The sequence below is a fragment of the Macaca mulatta genome, chromosome 1 (assembly GCF_049350105.2).
Source record: "Macaca mulatta isolate MMU2019108-1 chromosome 1, T2T-MMU8v2.0, whole genome shotgun sequence".
NCBI classification, from domain to species: Eukaryota; Metazoa; Chordata; class Mammalia; order Primates; family Cercopithecidae; genus Macaca; species Macaca mulatta.
Window position 1 is genome coordinate 168,768,269 of NC_133406.1, and position 13,819 is coordinate 168,782,087.

At 37.4% G+C, this 13,819-nt stretch overlaps 1 protein-coding gene and 1 long non-coding RNA gene across 2 annotated transcripts in view; one reads left to right on the forward strand and one right to left on the reverse strand.

The window, feature by feature from the left end:
- The window catches only part of NEGR1 (neuronal growth regulator 1), an 885,521-nt gene that overhangs the window by 451,011 nt on the left and 420,691 nt on the right, over positions 1–13,819 (forward strand).
- The window catches only part of LOC144332851 (uncharacterized), an 82,672-nt gene that overhangs the window by 40,821 nt on the left and 28,032 nt on the right, over positions 1–13,819 (reverse strand). The window lies entirely within an intron of this gene.

Genomic DNA, 13,819 nt, shown 5'->3' on the forward strand with positions numbered 1-13,819 from the left:
TATGGGCTAGACTACAGCGGTCAAGAAACCAAACGAGTGTTCGGGACCTTAGAGTCTAGTCCTGAGGTATCGCCGAGCTGTAGGCAGCAGCTCCGATTATATATCAGAACCCCCTGTTGGAAACAGTTGGAGTGTGGTGTCTCTGAAAAAGACTGGTTGTCTGCCTCATCAATTTGATAGGAGCTTATTGCATTGAGATTTGGAGTATTGCTGGAAATGGAACAGACTTTTACTTACTGGTTGGTGATGCCAGAGATATGCTGCATCCAATATCTGTTAAATCTCAAAAGAAATGAAGATTTCAGTTTAATTTTTCAAAGAAAAAACTCAAAGGAACATATGATACAACAAAAAAACCATTGAGGATTTAATACTAATTAATTTCAGTTTGATTTCATATAATAGCCAACTCCAGAAAAACTCCTGTATCCTGCAAACTCAAGAACTATTAAAAAATCACAAAGTATATTGAAGGTTCCCTGCCAACTTAATTTGGATTCAGAGTTTAGACAGTAGCAAGAGACTGTGAGATGAAAAAGGAGGGTTAAACTATACGGATGTTACACAATTTCCAAACGTGATAGTGTTTTCCTCTTTTTTCCCTGGGAAATGAACCTGCCCTGAAACACATACATAGGCCCTTGACTCTCTGCCCTCAGCCTTGTCTCATGGCTCAGCCGTCAGTAGTGTTCATTGTGCATTGATTGGGAGGAAAACATAAGCCAAACCTTTTTTCCTTGAAGGAGCACAGCTCACACTGCAGGCAGTAAATAATGACACAGAATCAGAACAAACAGCAGCTCCTGTGGAGTGCAGGACAGCAGGTGTACCTTGCTAGAAAGTTAGAAACTCAAGAATTTGGTCTCTGATGGCAATAGGCATAGGTTACTGGGAAAGACGAAGCAATGTGGACTTGTATCCCACAGACATGACCAACATACTTATTAGAAGTAGAGTGAAAAGAGTGAAATTGTGAGGAGCTGTGTGGATTGTAGAGTGAACATGAAAGAAAGAAAAAGAGAGGGAGACAAAGAAAAAATGAGAAAGGAAAGAGAACCTATATTTTGTCATGGGAGAAAAACAAAAAGTCAAAAACCTATGTAGCAACAACAGGGTGTGTTTCTGACTTACTCCTGGGAACCTAAAATACATGTGCTATTTTTTCTTTATTATATCCTTTTCCTTAATTTTTCCTATTTCTATCCCTGCTTGCCATATGAAGGGATGAAGAGTAGAATTAATTCAGGGCTAAAAACAATTTTTAAACATTTATTAAATACTAACATTGAGCAGAGAACTGAACTAAACACTTTGGACATAAAGAAAAACATTCCTTCTCTGAAATTCACAGCTTCGTTTCAGAATAAAAGAGGCAAAGAATTACAATACAGAGCAAGAGCAACTAGTTATTCTATTCCCATTACCCCAAAATATTCAGTTCTTATCTTTACTGTACCACTTATTACACATTATTATGTGGGATAATGCTGTAATTTAAATATTCTTCTGGCTTTAAAAGCAAATGCTACTCTTTAGTTGATTCTGAGATTTTAGATGTGTTATAAAGAAATTATTGAATTCTTTCAGAATCTATGAGAAATAAAATATTTATTTACTTAACTGTTCACCTGACCTTTCATTTGGTTCCATTTTCTTTTTTTCCTTCTCTTTTTTACATCTTTATCATTGACATAGGATTTGTATTTTTTATCTGGGTCAGTTGGGATAAAGAAAAAAACCTTGAAGATGTCATGCTTTTTTTTCATGCCTGTCTCTCTCTCTTGGTAGAGTTACATAAAATTCTGATCCAAGGAGGGAGCATAATTTTAGAAAAAAACAAAAAAGCAAAAATTCTGTGTTACCTATTCTTGTCTTTATCTAGTTAATTTTGGAAACAAATGTTTTAGAAAGCAACTGTGTTGTTGTTTTGTTTGTTTGTAATTTCTGTATTTTCTGAGTTGAGAACAGTAATAAAAAATATGAGACACTGAGGAAAGGGATTCAGCAAATACCAGTCCTATTCTTCTCTTTTTTGGTATTTTCCATGAAAACACTGAGTCACAAACTGTAAGGAAAAATCTAAGGCGTTAGAGATTAAAGAATGATTATCTACCGAGAGTCTTTCAGCTTTTTCATTGATTGAATAGAGTTGCATGACAAAATTCCTGTCGGTAAGAGTTGTAGACCCTTTAATTCATTTGGCAAATGGAAAGCTAGTCATTCTTTTGAGAATTATCAGCAATCTATCAAATTTTACCCATCAATGGTGAATGAGATTGTTTCTATCTCTCTGTAGTAAAAAGCTTTATTTTTTTTTAAAGGAAAGACTTTTTATTTTTCTCTCTGCTCTTTTTTTCATAAAACAGAACACAATAGAGTAGGAAAAAAAAAAGCTTCTTTTTTTTTTTTTTTTTTTCTTTTTTCTGCCAAGTCATTAGCTATGTACTGGGAAGCCATACCAAACTAGATTTCATCACAAGTCTCATGTTTTGGGAAACCACTGTGAAAGGAGAAAAGCCAATAGTGGCAACTGCTCTGAGCAAAAGTATAAGCTTAAAAGCAATAGCTTGGTAAAGGCCCTATTAATTTTTTTTTTTTTTTTTTTTTTTTTTTTTTTTTTTTTTTTTTTTTGAGACGGAGTCTTGCTCTGTAGCCCGGGCTGGAGTGCAGTGGCCGGATCTCAGCTCACTGCAAGCTCCGCCTCCCGGGTTCACGCCATTCTCCTGCCTCAGCCTCCTGAGTAGCTGGGACTACAGGCGCCCGCCACCTCGCCCGGCTAGTTTTTTTTTGTATTTTTAGTAGAGACGGGGTTTCACCGTGTTAGCCAGGATGGTCTTGATCTCCTGACCTCGTGATCCGCCCGTCTCGGCCTCCCAAAGTGCTGGGATTACAGGCTTGAGCCACCGCGCCCGGCCAAGGCCCTATTATTTAACACTAGTTGTTTTCACCTTTCTTCACTAAAGAAATGTTGACTCTCATATTTAATAAAATGTTATTTGCACACCACTCCCCAGTTAGTTTAATGGATGTTCTTCTTACCTTTGTCATTATCCCTAGGCCTCACAAATGCATTAAAAAGTATTCCATAAAAGGAGTCATTGCATTTTAACATTTTAGAAATGTAATAATGTAGGTAACTAGCCATCCCTGTCCTTGTCAGTAAGCAAAAATTTAACAATTCAAAAACAATTTTTTTCTTGGAATGTATATTTTAGTACAAATGAATGACAAAAACTTTGTCGTGAAGTTCAAACCAAGTCAGTGCAAACACACTTCTTTTCACAATAAAAAGGGGAAGAATCTTTCTTCCTTACTTCCATAGGCTTACATTAATATTAAGGAAATGGAAATCTACTTACATCTCTTTTCAGAAAGTGTACATCATGTTATTTGCAAATTGTTCAGGTAAAGGAAAAAAGACCTATTTAAGTGGCAAGCAGCAGCTGATTGTAAAACAAAACAAACGAAATGCAAAGCCAGAATGAGTCTTGAATGACAGATGTTTTCATTAAAAGAGAGAGAGAAGATTTAGTGAAAGGAGGGATCAGCAGGTAGAATCATGGTTATTGTGATAAGAAAAGTAAACTTTATTTTGATAATCAAAACTATATCATCATGAGAGTGCTACTGGAGTAGAGCTATATGGATTCATAGTTGAAAAAATAGGGAAAGACAGAGCAGAGTGACAGAGAATACACTTGATTGCATATGTTCATTCAATGTATATAGGGAAGCGAAAAGAAAACTGAGAATCCAGAAACTAGGACCAAACAATTTTAGATCAGAACAGCAGATGGAAGGAGGGAACTGTGGGAAGAAACTAGAGAGTATCCAGGAGACCTGGCACTGGTAAATCAAACAGCCAATAAAGGCACGTCTTCTATCGTGTGTCTTCTTTGTGGCGTATGAAAGCTGAGAATGCCAATACCTGGGGCAATGAAAATTCTCTATGTGAGAGAAAGGTAAAACAATGTAAGAAAGGTGTTTGGGGAGATAATCTGAAGTGAATGATAGGCTAAATAATAGTAGTAAAAGGAATACATGTCAAAATACTAAAATTAGGCATTCTAACTTGTTTAGCTAGGTTTTACTATATTATCTATCTATCTATCTATCTATCTATCTAACTATACATATTTTCTTCTTTCTAATATGCATTGAGTGTTTATTATGAGCTAGGCAAAATGGTAACCATTTTACATGCATAATCACATTTGATCCTTTTCATAGATCTGTAAGTATTATAATTCCTCTCAATTTATAGATTAAGAAGCTGAGATTTAGAGAGATTCCACACCTTGCACAAAATTCCGTAGAAAGGAAGTGTAGACAAGGATTCAGTATCTAGTCTTGCTTATCGTAAAGTTGATGTTCTTAATTATTTTTATATTGCCCTTTTATGCTATAATAAATATATTAGTAGTATTAAAAACCTGTCAGATACCTGGAGCATAACCCAGTGGTTCCTTTGTGAATCAGAATCATATTTTAAAGAGGTTTATGCTAGATCTTCTGAATGAAAATGTGTAGAAGTGGGACCAAAGCATGCAGAGATTTTAAAAGCTACACAGATGAGTTATAAATGCCTATTGAAAACAGAGGAGGAGAATAGAACTCAGACTGTTTTCTGAAGGAGATTTAAACCACATCTAAATTCTTTGTGATTTACATATGAAAAGAAGTTCTACCTCATTAGCCATCTAGAAAATTCAAATTGAAACCACAATGAAATACTATTTTACATCTCCCAGAATGACTAAAATCAAAAAGACTGATAATACCAAGTGTTGGCAGAGATGTGGAACAATTAGAGCTGCTGGTGAGTGTTTAAAATGGTACCATACGTTCGGATAATTTTTTGGTAGTTTCTTACAAAGTTAAAAACAGCTGCATTATGACCTAGAAATTCCACACCCAGATATTTACCCCAGATAAATGAAAACATATCCACAAAAACTTGTACATGAATAACAAAAGCAGTCTAATTTGTAAAAATCAAAAGCTAAAAACAACTCAAATATCCATAAATAAGAGAATAGATGGGTAAATTGTTGATTATTCAGGTATATAATCAGTAATAACTAAGAATAAATCAATGACACATGCAATGTGGACAAATCTTACAGACATTCTGGTGGGCAAAAGAAGTTAGATGATTCCATTTGTATGAAGTACAAAATAGCCCAAACTATTTAATATTACAGAAAACAGAAGTTCTTGCTGCTTCTATGTGTGCAGAGGAACAAAGACTGACTGTAAAGGGGCACTGGAGTGAATGGAAATGTTCTATAACTTCTTTTGGATGATGATTACACAATAGTTTACAGTTGTCAAGATTCATTTTTTTGAACACTTGAGGCTGAATTGGTACATGTAAATTATACTTAAATTTTAAAAAGTATGTAGTTCCTATCATCACCTCCTTTCTCCATTTGCAAAAGAGAAAAGTGAGGCTCAATAAAATGGGTAAGATTATATGGCTCTCACGTTATAGAATTTTCATGAGAATCCAGGTCTTCTGATTTTGAGTCCTATGCCTTTTTCACTCTCCAGTTGTTTTTTATGACCTTTTCTCTTCTTCACAATATATTTATATGTTTAGCAAAAGAAACAAATGAACTGCCCCGTGTTTTCAATAAAAAAGTGAGAAAATGGTAGTGGCTAATGTTATCAAAATTAACTAGTTTTTGTCCTATTCTGAACAAATATCCACCATCAACTCTGAAACTCTCTTGGTATCACTAGCCTCAGTGTGCAAGAGTAGCCAATTATTTTTTTTTTTCCTGGGTACCACAGTGTATCCTCTGGAAACAAACAGGGTAGATGACTTGGCACCTTTCTCAGGCTTATATTTCATGTTTAAGGAGTTCCTCCCACACTGGTAAATGTAATGAATAGACTGCATTTCATTTCATCGAATTGCTTCTGTAGACATTCACAAAAGATCAGCTTCTGTGCACTTCAGTCAGATGCACAGTTATGAAAGTGCCATAAAACCTGTGTGATCACCACCTGCATGTAAAAAATGCCAGCAATAACTTACCAAAATATTTCCACTGAAAATATGACTTTGACCCAGATGGCAAAATAGGCTGTATTGGCCATAAATCTGCAGGCAGTAAATGGGCAGGTGGTAAATCTGCTATCATTGCTACTGTTTTCTCAACACTTTATCTGTACAGCCTTTTCTTAAGGATATAAAAATTCAGGAAATATGGAAGAAGAAACAAAATACGGACTGGAAACTCTGGTGTGAAGCTATAAGTTTCTTGAAATTTAGGTAACCTGTCTGTAGATTATAGGCTCAGGTCTGAGATGCTGTGGAGTAAGAAAAAAGTGTGCTAAGAATAGAGGATAAAATATATCAAAATTGCCAAGTTAATTTTTATCAGTTTTGGCAGCAAGGATCACCCCGGAAATGCAAAACATGTTTTCTTTTTTACATAGAAAAGCAAATATTCTCTAAACATTGAAAGTTTATTTACCTCTTCAATTTCTTTTCACAGTTGCTTCTACCCAGAATGAGAGAAAGGGTATAACAAGGTTATCATGGATATGGTGGAATAAAGCATAGTCAATTTAGAAATAATTTGGGATTATATTTAGATCACACCTTATTGAGTGGAGATTTGGTTTTCTCCAGAAGGGAATGGATGTCTCCCTATTCATAATCCTGTGAAGAAATGTTTAATTCTGGGCAAAAAAAAAAAAAAAAAAAAAGATGCAGAAATTTGGACTCTGGAGGAAGCATCTCCATTACTGTATACATTAGGATATGTGAGACTGATTCCAAAGTACGCATCCTAGAGATCAAGTACACATCCTAGCTGCCATGTTTACACAGAGGTAGATTAGGGATGCCACCCATTGATTCCTAGACCTTTGAATTCTTCCTAACAGGGACGCAGCACCACATAAAGGTCTTTGATTCAATGCATATTCTAGATTTTGGAGGATGGCACTCTCTCCTCTCAGACTATTGCCTGCAATCTGGCATTTCAGCTATGCTTTCAGCAAGTGGTTCTAACACATTATATGGTCAGCAGTCTGGATTAGGTATGCAATACAACCAGTGGATCCTGTGGTCATAAGTCCATTCATGCACCTCTTTGGCTGTAAAAGGGTAGCCTGTGTGAATGGGATTCCATGCTAGTGGCACAAACATGCTATGAGCCTTTAATAGTGGAACTGGCCAAGGCAGGTCCAAATGGCAGGAAGTGCAAAGCTCTACATGGAATGAATCTATTCCTGTGAGAACAAACCACTAACCTTTCCAGAATGCAAGGGAAACAATGCAGTCAACCTGCCCTCATGTGTCCAGTCTCCTCAAGCAGTGGTGCCATAATGGGGGCTCAGGATTAGCACGTTGTGGGCAATTGGACACTTAGCAGCAACAGGAGCTAGATCAGCCTTGACAAGTGGGAGCTGATGCTGTTGGACCCATGTGTAGTATTCATATTTGACATCATGGATACTTTGTTTATGTGCTGATTGTACCAGCACTCATGAAACCAATGATAGCGGCTAGCTGGCAGTAGCTGGCTAGATCATTTTGTCCACTTGGTTGTTAAATGCCTCTTTCATTGCAGGTGTTCTATAGTGGATATCAACATATAATACATAGATCTTCTCACTTTGTGCAAGTCCTGTAGGTCTATCAATGTGTTTCTACGTCATTCATCCTTGTACGTGACAGTGTAGCTTTTTGCTTCCAGGCCATTTGCGTAGGCCACCTCTTGGCTACATTTTGTGCCTCTTCTCTTTCCACATGAAGTAGAAGACCAGTTGCACTGCCTAAAGCCCTCACTCACTGAAAGAATTTCCCCTCACTACTGTCTTTCAAGCATACGGTTTAAGGCTATAGTGTAGCTACTGTCCATTTTTGGCTCACATTCACATACAAAGAAAAACCTTCTGGAAACCAAATTAAAATCACTTCCCCCTTTATTAGTTGGTCATACCAGACCTCCTATGAGGCCTGGATATGGGCTGAGGGAGGAGTTGCTGGTGCAATAATACTGCCATGGGGTTCTGAATTATCTGCTCATGTTGCTTGCTTATGTCTGCCTGTCCCGCTCATGCTTCATCTCAAATGTATCTCTTTCTTGTGTAATTTCTGATAATCATCGTTTGGTGTTGCATGGTCAGGTGCTCCGTCTCTACCAGGACATAGTTTTCAAAGGACATACAGTTTTGCTGCAAATGTCATGATGTCTTCGGGTCCCTGGAGGCCTGTGTTGTGATTTTTTTTTTACTAGGACTTGCCACAGATATCATATGGTATTTTTTTTTCCCATCACTGATAGCTCCAACACTGTAGGCTTCACCAAATTATGTGGCCCAAGTGGTGGGGCTGTTGAACCTTAGCCTGAACCTCTTCAGAGCCCTTTCTGCTTTGGTTTCACTCAAATATTGTTCAATCTTTTGTGTCAACCAGTACATTTCTAAGTATTAAATGAATAGGTTACCTTTTAGAATGCAAATACCCACTAGGACATTGTATTCCCTTCTTTGTGTTAGGAAGTACAAAATGCAGTATTTATTCTTTACTTAGGACTCTTCAAATAGTTTTGGACAGCCTGACCCCTTAAACTTCACAGGTTCTATTTCACACCCTCTGGAATGCATGTGTTATTCCAAGGCCTTCAGAATGTTAGCTACCTCTTGCTCATCTGGCATCATCAATATAATATCATTGATATAATGGATTAATGTGAAGTACTGTGGGTTATCCAGATGGTGCAGATCTCTTTAGACTATATTATAGCAGAGGGCAGAAGAGTTAACATAGCCCTGAGGCAAAACTATAAATTAATATTGTTGTTCAATCCATGTAAATGTGAACTGTTTCTGATTGTCTTTTCTGATTGAGATAGAAAAGAACACATTTTCCAGAATAATGGCTTTATACCAAGTTCCTTAGGCCATATTAATCTGCTCTAGCAATATACTACATCTGGCATGGCAGATGCAAAAGGGGACTATTTCTGGGTTAAGCTTGTAGTTATCTTTCAGAATCCATCTTGTTTTTCCAGGGTTCAGACTAGTAAATTAAATAATAATATTATGAGAACAAATACCTCTACATTCGTGAAATCCATAAGGGTGGCACTAATTTTTAACCCCATCTCCCACTCCCAGGATTAAATAGTGATTTTGATTTATTCTCCCTGCTGAAGGAGGGAAGGAGCAAGTTCAGGGATATTCACTTGGCCTCATGCTGTGTGATAGCTCTGACCCAAGTGACCAAAGATCCGACTCCCAAGTGTCATTCTTGATTGTACATGACAAGAGAGATGACTGTTAGTAGATACTCTATAAGGTGGACCCTAACCTCAACTTCATTTAATTGTGTGTCATATGACCCGTATATTGTCCTACTCCAACAAGGAGACCATGATGATGGGCTCTGGGTATCAACTTCAACTTAAATCTTGTGTCCAACAGTCATCAAATTACCTAGGCATTTAATTTCCCCAATCAAATGACCATAATCCCTGTAGGGAAAGACTGGAGGAATCATTATCATGTACATTTACCATATAATTGTGGGCTCCTTACTCCTAGTCAGTGCCACATCTGCATTGAATGGGTTCTTTGTCTGAAAACTGGCTCAGGTCTGGAAACTGGGAAAGGGATCATGAATTTTTATTGCTGTGACTGCCCTCAATCTCCTGGTCATCTAATTTTGAGTTCTTTTGCTGCTAAAATCTGAGTAGTGCTCATGTTGGCAGTCTATTTATTTTGTCTCTACGGGTGTCGTGTTTTATTAACATCTCCATAACCATCTGTGGGTCACAATTTCTTGTTTATCACTCTGATATAGCTTTCATTACCAAAAAATAAAAGTACAACCCCATTAGATTCTGACAATGAAACATTGCCTCTTTGTTCCTAATATTTTGAAATCTTATTATCCACACTGGCATCAGTGGGACACAATCTGTAATAGCCTGTTCCCCTTCTGGTTCTTGCCCAGAGAGTTATCAGGGAATTTTTATTGATGCTGTGTCATCCTTTTAGCACCTACATAATAGCCTTGGTGTCTTCTGGCCTTCATGTGGAGTGTACTCATCTACAGGGTCTTTCAACTGTACATTGAATATTCATCCTAGCATTTTCCTGACCCTGTTATCCCCTTCCTCCAGAGCCTACCAGGGCAATTCTGGCATTTCAATTTCACTTTTTTCCCCCCTTTGACATAGATTTGCATTAATTTATTTCTAGAATGAGTTGTGCATACAATGGCATCTATTTCTGGAGCATTTTATGGAATTAGTAAAATATACTTCCCCAGATGATTCTCTTTTCTTTTCTATCTCTTTGTTCTTTATTTTCATGTTATAGAAAATGTCCTCAACTTTACCTTTCAATTCTTCATTTCAATTTTTAGTTTTAGTAAATACTTGCTTAATTTTCAAGAGCTCTTTCTTATTCTATGATCATTCCTTTTTCATAATATACTGTTCTTATTTTACAGATACAAACCCTTCTTGAACCTCTCCAAGGATACTAAATAGAGGATTCTTGTTGTATTTGGTCTATCATGGCATTTATTTTTATGTTACTAGTTTTCTTTCTCTCCAATCATAGCTGATGCATAACTGGATTCATTTTTCAGTGCCACTGATGATACAGTCTTTACTGTTGGACATCTCTTTTCCCATCATCTAATTACTAGGTCTTTTCCAAGAATAGAAAAGCTGAATAGTTCTATGCATATGGTGGGGCTTGTTGCTTGGCAGAATTCTATTACCATGAGAAGATAATAAGCTGTTACTGGCACCAACATCACTTTTTCTGTATTTCTAGGAGTCATCCTAGTTTCAGAATTGTGCCTCAGCTTTCTTTAGCCCCTCACTAGAACAGATGCTGACTTCTTTATATAAAATATAAAAGGCCCACTGGCTTCTACATCTAGCTTTCCTATACCTAATCTAAATGCTTTGTTCTATAATGCTCGATTGTACAATAGAAATATAATATGAGCCACCTAGGTACTTTCAAATACTTCTAGTAGTAACATATTAAAATGTAAAGCAAAACAAAACATTTTTTGTTTTGCTCCTATGGATGCCGTGTTTTATTAACATCTCTGTAACCATCTGTGGGTCAGGATTCTTTGACTGTCACTCTGCTAGAGCTTTTATTATTTAAAAAATTAACCTGCTTCGATTTTGTACATACAGTTTATTTTTATTTATTTATTCTTTTTTTAGCTTTTGTTTTATTTTAGATTCAGAGTCACATGTGCAGGTTCATTATATAGGTAAAATGCGCTTTACAGAAGTTTGGTGTACAGATTATTTTGTCACCCAAGTAATAAGCATAGTACCTACAGGTAGTTTTTCAGAACATCTCCCTCCTCCCAACCTCCATTCTCAAGTAGGCCCTAACGTCTGTTGTTCCCTTCTTTGTGTCTATGTGTTCTTATCATTTTAGCTCCCATCTATAAGTGAGAACATGTGGTATTTGGTTTTCCGTTCCCTCATTAGTTTGCTTAGTTAGATAATGGCCTCCTTGTTGCTGCTGCAAAGACATGAGCTCATTATTTTTTTTTAATTGCAGCATAGTATTCCAAGGTGTATATGTACCACATTTTCTTGATCCAGTCTACTGTTGGTGGACATTCAGGTTGATTCCATGTCTTTGCAATTGTGCATAGTTCTGTGGTGAACATACTCATGTATATGTCTTTATGGTAGAAAGATTTATATTCCTGTGGGTATATACTCAATAATGAGATTTGCTGGGTCAAATGGTAATTCTAAGTTCTTTGAGGAATTGCCACATTGCTTTTCACAATTGCTGATCTAATTTGCACCCCAATTACCAGTGCATAAGTGTTCCCCTTTATTTTACAACCTTGCTAGTGTCTGTAATTTTTTGAGTTTTTAATAATAGCTATTCTGACTGGTGTGAGATGGCATCTCACTGTGGTTTTGATTTGCATTTCTCTAATGATTAGTGATGCTGAGCATTTTTTCATATGACTGTTGGCCCCAATACATATAGGTTAAACTAGCTGCATTTCAAATACACAATAGTAACGCATGCTAATGGCTACTGTATTTGGCAACATGACTGTAGAACACCAGCAGTGCTTAGCCATAGCCATCCAATCCTGGTAAAGTTTTATGTACATTTTTCATGCATTTCAATAACAGCAGCAACACCTGCTGTTTCTATCAATATATCCTCACACTCTACCAGGTTACCAGGTGAAAGTTTCCTTTGGATGCCACTTTTTGCCAGGCACAGTCTGTGTTCCTCCTTACTAGTGATGAGTCATCATTGCCTGCATGTGGCGAATAATCTAGTTCCAAAAACGAAACCCCATCTTCCAGCCTGCTTTCTTGATCTAGTCCTGGTATTGACTGTCCAGGTTGGATTTTCTGGAAGCAAAGGCTGGGTGTGCATGTAAGATGTTTATTAGGGAATAGTGCCTGTGAAAGGAAAGGAGGAAGGAAGTAAGACTGATCAGAGGAAAATGTTAAGTTGTGATGAACGTCTAACTAAGCTTTTGCAACCTGGTGGGGAAGTTCTCAGGCCAAAATGCCCACCAGAATTAGCCCATGTCAGCAAAATGGCCGTCACTGTGTACTACCATCTTGCTTAGCCATTGAACGTGGGCTGTTTGAGCCAGGTGGTTGAGACCAAACTTGGAGAAGCTGATAGCTGGATGCGGTCTGCTCACCATATCCCCTGGAAACTGCATGAGCAAGTCTTTTCTTTAAAAGGAGTAGGCGCAGCACATCTCCATGTCTACACAGAGGCCATTGGTAAACTTCAGCTGTAGAAACTCTGCCAGAATGTTAGAGGCGGAAACCTGATTGGAGTGGGCTGAGGAGAGAATGCAACTATTAAAAACTTGGCAAGTTGACTTACTGTGGAGGCAAATAAAGGAATGGGTGCTAAGTGAAGAGGGACTGGAGTCAGGATAGTTCTTGTCATTTTTTTCTAGTAAGAGATAGCAGAGAGAAAAAAGACGTGACACTATTGATTAAAAATAGATAATATTAGGGGGAAAGTTTTTGAGAGGCCATAAGGGATGTAATACAAGCACAGTTTGAAGAGCTGGCCTTTGATAGAACCACGAGTATTTTATTCATGGCAATATTCAAGAAGGCAGAGAGTGTGGGCACAGATGCAGATTAATTGGTAGATTGTGGAATGGGAAGAGGAGAGATTTCCTACTTGACTGTATGAAACAAAGTGATATGGTTTATCTGTGCCCCCACCCAAATCTCATCTTGAATTGTAGCTCCCATAATACCCACCTGTCATGGGAGGGACCAGGAGGCAGGTAATTGAATCATGGGGGTGGGTATTTCTCATGCTGTTCTCATGATAGTAAATAAGTCTTATGAGATCTGATGGTTTTATAAAGGGCAGTTCCCCTGCACACGCTCTCTTGCCTGCTGCCACCTAAGATATGCCTTTGCTCCTCCTTTACCTTCTGTCATGATTGTGAGGCCTCCCTAGCCATGTGGCACTGTGAGTCCATTAAGCCCCTTTTTAAAATAAATTGCCCAATCTCAGTTATTTCTTCATAGCAGTATGAAAATGGACTAATACACCAGGTTTTCTGCTAAGATGATAAAAGTGCATGTGTGTTGGTGTAAAAGGAAGGGAATCATATAGAGTGTTTGAGGGAAAAGAAGGCACGAAATTGTTGAGCATACAAAAGCCAGCATAATAAGAAAGCAAATTAGGATTTCACATATTAAGTTCTCTTTGAATTTTCTGGTCATGAATTTGAATTCAGACCAAACAGCAGGTACATAAGCAAATACTTAAATTTCACTGTGTTTTCTTC